The following is a 7167-nucleotide window of genomic DNA, read 5'->3' on the forward strand; positions in this document are numbered from 1 at the left end:
CCCCCCCCCCCACCTTTCTTTATCTCAAAATACTCAGTCTTAATTACCTCACTAATAATAATTAGTCTTCAACAACAACAACTGTCTCTGTGTTTAATCAAAGATTATTGTTGTTTGCAACAACAAAAATATTTCTTCCGAAGGTCGTTGATTGGCAGAACCGGTAAGCGTTGGACCAAAAATGCCTTTTACGGTATCTAGTTAATGTTTCTGGGTCGACTTTGCATGTTACCCGCGGGTGTTGGTCGTTAAACTATCAACCTAGTACTGGGGTAGATTTAAGAGTATCCAACCCCGCCTCCAGTGTGAGGACTCCCACATTAAGAAAAAGTTTGTTTCTTCACAGATTGAAGTTATTTCTCTCTCTATATATAGACATTGGATGTGATCACTTTATGAAATTTACTGGGACACTTGGCTGAGCACATATAACGGGTAGCTGTGTGTGTGTGTGTTCATATATTTTTACACACACACACACACAATTGTTTCGTGCGACTAAACAATATGAATCATCAGCAGTAGGACAAATGTACTCTATTACATGGATTGAGTGCGCTTTCTGCTGTTTGTACCTACCAACATGTTTATGTGTATAAACTGTGCTCGTGCCTACCCGACTTCGTGCCTGTATTACGAAGCAGTTTTATTTATATATATACATACCATCTTTTTGGTTGTTGTTTTACTCTTGAATCTACCTGTTTTCTTTTCCTATATTTGGTGTGTGTGTGCGTGTGTATCTGCTTGCTTACCTGCTTCTGTGTGTGTATTTTCTAACTGTATCTTTGTTTTGGTCTCGTATTTTGGTTCATCACGCTACTTTATTTGGCTACACACACATGCACACACACACACACACACACAAACAGCCTGGTGCAGTCTTCTGGCTTGCCAGCGCTTGTCAAACCGTCCAACCCATGCCAGCATGGAAAACGGACATTAAATGATAATCCTGGTATATATAATGAGTGTGTGTATCTATGAATCTCAGCTATTTCCAATATTGTTTCAATATTATTTTGGCTATATTTCCGTTGTTATTATATTAATCCCTTACACAACAATATACCTTGAATCTGCACTCACCACCGGTTTTCACCTATAGCTAATGCCCTTGGGAAGTTGCTTGTTCTAATTCTTTTTTTACTCATCCTGCTCCCCCTTTGATGTGAATGAATGTGAGGCTTTGCACCTAATTAAAAGTAACCAGTTATTTAACCACACACACACTCACTGTCCTTTTAGCGTTTACATCCATTTAGCTATTTGTGGTATGAGTAGAGGGTGGAGGGGTAAGATTAATCCCAGCCAGGTTTTTATTTTTTATATTAAAAACAAATTTTTTTACTGCAGTTCACTCACTGGGGGAGATTGGGAAAGTTATATGTAGACTTCATTCTCACTCTGTTGTACTCTCCTCTCACTTCACCTGTAATTAAGTAAATCTTACCTGTAAAAGTATATAAATACTGTAGTATTAATCTACCCTGCTATACCTGGACACTTTATTTGACTTTAATTACTTTAATCCAACCCCAAGGAGGGTCCTCACTGGACATGCACATAGTGAGCCCTGTAGATTATTAATTAGTTCAACTACTCCTTCACATAAAGGAAAGAAAAATAAGCAAAAACTCCTTGAGCTCTGAATCTTAATGTGTTCAAAGAGGATGTTGAAATTGGAGTAAAACCCTTTAAAAGATTAGCCAAAACAATGGTAATATATCTGAGAAACTATAATATTTACTTCCTCCAATGTATTTTAACTATGATTCTGTTAATTCTTGAATGCGTTATATAATTTCTGTTTCCATGTGGAAGTGTGAAGTGCTTAATACTTTACTGCTGGGAGTGTGTAATCTATTAAAATTGCATGTTGATAAACTAGATTTCTTTTCACTTAAAAGATTCATGCAGTTAATGTTCATCAACCTTTAAGAAAATAGTCTGATTAATCAGCCTTTGGTCCCACTACTGGGTTACATATATAGGGTGTGGATGTTTGTATGTATGCGTACATATATATATATATATATATATATATATATTGAAGGTTGATCTCAAAATGGTAAGCTTTACGAAGTAGATGATAGGACAGTTGTGTGGTGCATTGCTGTACTAAAGAAGACCCATCTACCACAGAAGAATTGAAATTCTAAAACCAAGGTGCCATATGAAAAGCACTGGTGATGGTGCCACGTAAAAAGCGCCCAGTACACTCTGTAAAGTGGTTAGCATTAGGAAGGGCATCCAGCTGTAAAAACAGCCAAAACAGACTATGGAACCTGGTGCATCGCCTGTTGTTGCCGGCTCCTGTCAAGCTGTCCAACCCATGCCAGCATGGACAACATGTTAAATGATGATACATATGTGGATAAAAAAAGAATGTTTTAGAAAATTTTTTTTTCTTTTTCTCGGAATTTAATCATATTAATTGAGCACGAGCATGTCTGAGTATGTATATTATGTGTGTGTGTCAGCTGTTAGGCGCTGAAACCATACTGAATTGGTCCCTCCACTTTGGACAAATTAAAAGCGTCCCATTCTCCCATAGTGGTACCATTTATGGTGGGAGACCTTGCTGGATATGGGGCGATATGGCTAGGATGTCTTGGGAGCTTTGGCTCATCCATTATAGCATCCATTCACTGAGGGTGCCTTCTTCATGTTTGAGGCTGACCTGAGATGTATTATTATTTCTGGGTGATCCTACTTGTGTTTCCATGTACCAAACTGTGCTCCCTGTCTTTAGGGATTACAGGGTGTGTCTGCCTTCCCCTATTGCTAAGGGGTGGCCTGGTGGATTCTGTCATACCCAATTGGCATGTGTCACACCAGGCTGAGACGCGAGGTTTAGTGCACCCTTACAGTCACATCATCTGTACGGGTGGTTCGCATTGGCTATTTGGGGGTGGCTACATGGTCAGTTGTAAATCCTATTGTCCAGCAACCTCAGATGAGGGTCTCTTTTGAAGAATTTAGTGAGTGGGGTGGGGAATAGTTTTAGAATTTTATAAGCTTCATCAATGAATCCTGGTGCCACATCAGATGCATCTGGCATTGAAACTACAGATACAACAAGTAAAATGGACAAAGATGATGCTTACATGAGAAGAAAACATTTAAGCAAAGCAATACATGAAATATGTTAGAAATTCATTGCAGAGAATGTTTTGTTAGTCTTAAAACCAAACAAAATATATATCAATACAAGGTACTTCCTGCCCAACAAAAAATCCCCTAATGATTATAGATAACCTTTATATTCAGAGTTTTTTTTCTTTTTTTTTAATAATCCAATTTTCATCAAATATTTTTATCTATTACAATAAGAAAAGATTACAACAAATTTTTTTGCAGAAATTACATAAAAAATTGGATTAAGCCCTTTGGCTTTGGTTTTTTTTTTTTATTATTTTTTATAGCAATCGCTGTTAAATCTCATTAGTTGTTGTTTAACCCTTTAACATTCAAGCTGGCCATATCCAGCCAAGACATTTAACCTGTTTTTTTTTTAAACTGGTCAAATCAGCTTCTCACCTCAATTCTACAGTGTCATTCTGAAACTAAACAGTCACATCATTGTAATCTCAAAGCTACAAGATAATGCAGGATTAATTCAAAACAATATAAATAAGCAAACATTATATTTGATGGTAATACGAACACTAAAAGGTTAATCACAAGTCGGCCATGATAGAACAGATTAATGGTTAAAAGCATTCCGCCTATCACTATCCAGTCTGTGATTCAGACAGAGGAAAGAACATAGAAAGGGCTGCGTTACATGGTTCTTTGTTTGATCTCCACTCCTCTTCAAATAAATATCCTTAACTTAGTAAAGTTGAAGTACAGTTGTTAGAAAATTTGAACACTTGTTCTGTGTAACCAATAGAAATTGGCAGAATTGGAACATCAAATGAAATACTGTAATCAATTAGTATACCCAGAATAACTGCATTCCACTGAGTGAAACTCGTAAAATAATTTTTTTATTGGTTTCCTACTATTTAGTCCACTTTTACTTAACCCGTTACCTCCCATAATTCTATTAACTGGAATTTTTTTTTATGAAACTTTGATTTCTAGCATAAAACAGCCTTAGAAACACGCTTGAATGATCAAAATAACATTTTAAATAGAAATAAGCAAGATATTGGGTGAAAAATTAGCAAACCTCATTTGAATATCAGAGAAATATACCTAGTAGATATAGCAAAAAGGTTAGATATGTGTAAATATTGACAGATAATTACGAAATTTGTAATTTTTAATTGATCTCGTATGAGATCACTGGTAGGTAATGGGTTAAGTCTCAATATTTTAACCCTTTCATTGCCATATTTCTGTTGAGACACATTGCTTTTATTTCAATTAATCTTAAGAATACTAAAGAATTTATTAAAATGACTTTATCATTAATTAAACTGGTGTGTAGAAGGTGCATTAGCATGGAATTTTGATGGAATGTTTTAATTTAGGCCACCTTAAAACGGAATTTGTTTCGTCAACCCTTCAGCATTCAGATTATTTTCTCAGATGTAATGCTTATTTATTCATTGTTTTAAATTAATCATGTATTATCTTGTAGCTTTGAGATTTCAATGATGCTATTGTATATTTTTAGCATGACATAATTGGCTAGGTGTGAGAGGCCATATCGTTCCAGTCTGAACATAAAACAGGTAGAATATTTGGGTCAGATATGACTGGTTTAAATGCTAAAAGCTTAAGCCAAGGGTCATATCAAAAGGATTAACTGTCATTTCAATTTCTTTCATCCATATTTATCGTGAATAGACTCAATCTATATTTGTCACTAATATACAACCTAACAAACTCAAAGAAATTTCAGGCCAATTTTGAATTTTCTTTATTAAAAACCTGCATTTACTTCATTTGCATGGCTCTTCTCTAAATGATTTGACTATTCAGGTTATCTATCTCTTCTTAGGCTGCATTAATGAGCTCATTAGCTCGTTCCTCTTCCCAGTAATTGTATTGTAATTTATGGACAATACTTTAGAAATTCTCTTCAATGTCTGCCACTTTCACTCATCTCCATAAAGTGTGGTCAATGGCCTCCTCTTCAAAAATACCATTTGAGCTAATTGGTTGAGAATATCACATTGTGATGTAAAGCATTGCTGACAAATAGGTTTTGTTATGTCATTGTCTGGAAGGATGAGATGATTGGGTGTGGAGTAGCAGGAGGAGGCAGTGCTTATAAGGATGCAGCCTTGTTTCTGTCTTAACATTTTGTCAGCTGTAACCAATAATCTTCATAAATTTGCAAGTCAATCCCATCGTTCTAATATCTTGGAGAACAGTCAAGAACAGAACCACAGAAAGGACCCAGCTTTCATTAATTTCATCTCTTCTACCGGCTGAGACCTACTGGTGCCCAGGAGTGACTTTTACTGTGAACTAATTCCCACTGTGTCATTCTTTGGGGTAACTTCAATCCCAAAGCCTTTTCAAAAATTGGGGCTATTCTCATTGAAAAATATTTTTATGTCTATAAATATCCTATGATTTATCCAGGACTGAATGGATCCGTTCTGTAAATTTCCTAGAATCATTTGATGACATCAGTTCAAGACAGTCATTGATGCTTTAAATTGTTGCTATTGGTTTTTACGTCTACTTTTGGCAAATTCTTTGGAAACACTTTCTGTGAAGAAATCTTCAGGTTTCTCCACCATCAAAACTCATTCCGTTCTCAGATAAACGACCTGGCTTCATGGACCGAACTTTTGTCATGGTTTTTGAAACAAAAAGACAGAAACAATGTTTGTAATTACACTCTATTTTACTTAAACACAAATGGTGTTCTCCTAGAACCCTCCCACTTGCACCAAATATTGGACCTCACTATTACTGAAGATCATCCTTAACATAGCTAGGACTGCATCCCAAGGCCTAACCCTTCCATACAGGCTCAGAAATTAATCTAGCTGACACTCTACAAAACTCAAATGAGGTTCACATTGGAGGAAGGCAGACATTGATGATGTAGTTCAAGTATTAGATGTATAGGAAGATGCTTGCATCCTTCACATCATTTGGCTGTATTTACCAATAACAAAACTGAATTCTCTGACCCCCATGGGATCATACTGTGTGCCAAGAACTACATTAGTTGTTCATTAACCCTTTAGCGTTCAGATCACTGAAGCATCATTACATTCGACACATTACTTTGTCAAACGTAATGCTTATTTATTCACATTGTTTTGAATCCATCATGTTGCAGCTTTGTGATTGCTAATTTTTGAAGGGACATTGTAGGGTAGGAGTGAGTGGCCAGATCTGGCTGTCAGTTTTAACATAAAACAGATTAGAATATCTGAGCTAGATATGGTCTGTTTAACCCTTTAGCATTCAAATTATTCTGTCTGATATCATGCTTGTTTATTCACATTCTTTTGAATTACTTATGCATTATCTTTTTCTGTTGAGATTTCGATAATATGCTTGTATATTTTTTAATATAACATTGTAGGGTAGGTGTGAAAGGCTGAATATGGCCAGTCTGTACATAAAACAGGTACAATACTGGGGCTCGATATGGCTGGTTTTAATGCTAACGGGTTAAACTTATTTCTTTGTTTTCTCCTTGTATTTCTTGTAGTTCTCCATTACTTTGATATATTAACACTAACTTGTCTTTTTAAGAACTGATGATGGTCCCTCCTCCTCCTTCTCCTCCTCTTGGTTTCAACAATGACTTTTTCAGTTCAGCTGAAATTAACATGTTAGTGGCTGAGTACTCCACTGATCTGTGTACCCTTAATGCAATTCTCAGGTTAAATCAGAGTGATACAATGATAGTAGAACCCAGAATGAAGAAAGAATCTCTTCTGTTGGTTCTTTTAATTAGCAACTCCTGAGAGAGTGAAAAAGACTTGCCCTGGCAGGATTTGAACTCACAGTATAGAGATAATTTATTTTTCTTCTTTAGCAAGGGAAATTGGTCATCTGGACTTAATCTACAGCAATATATATACTGGTTCATTTTATATACACACAATTATACACAAACTTCTGTATACAGGAAGAATGTTTTTATCAGAAATATCACAGTGATTATATACATTTAGTAAATATAGTTGTGGTTATATAAATCATATCTATGTATATCTTAGTTTTTAGAATATATAT

The sequence above is a fragment of the Octopus bimaculoides genome, chromosome 15 (genome assembly GCF_001194135.2).
Source record: "Octopus bimaculoides isolate UCB-OBI-ISO-001 chromosome 15, ASM119413v2, whole genome shotgun sequence".
In the NCBI taxonomy this organism is placed as follows: domain Eukaryota; kingdom Metazoa; phylum Mollusca; class Cephalopoda; order Octopoda; family Octopodidae; genus Octopus; species Octopus bimaculoides.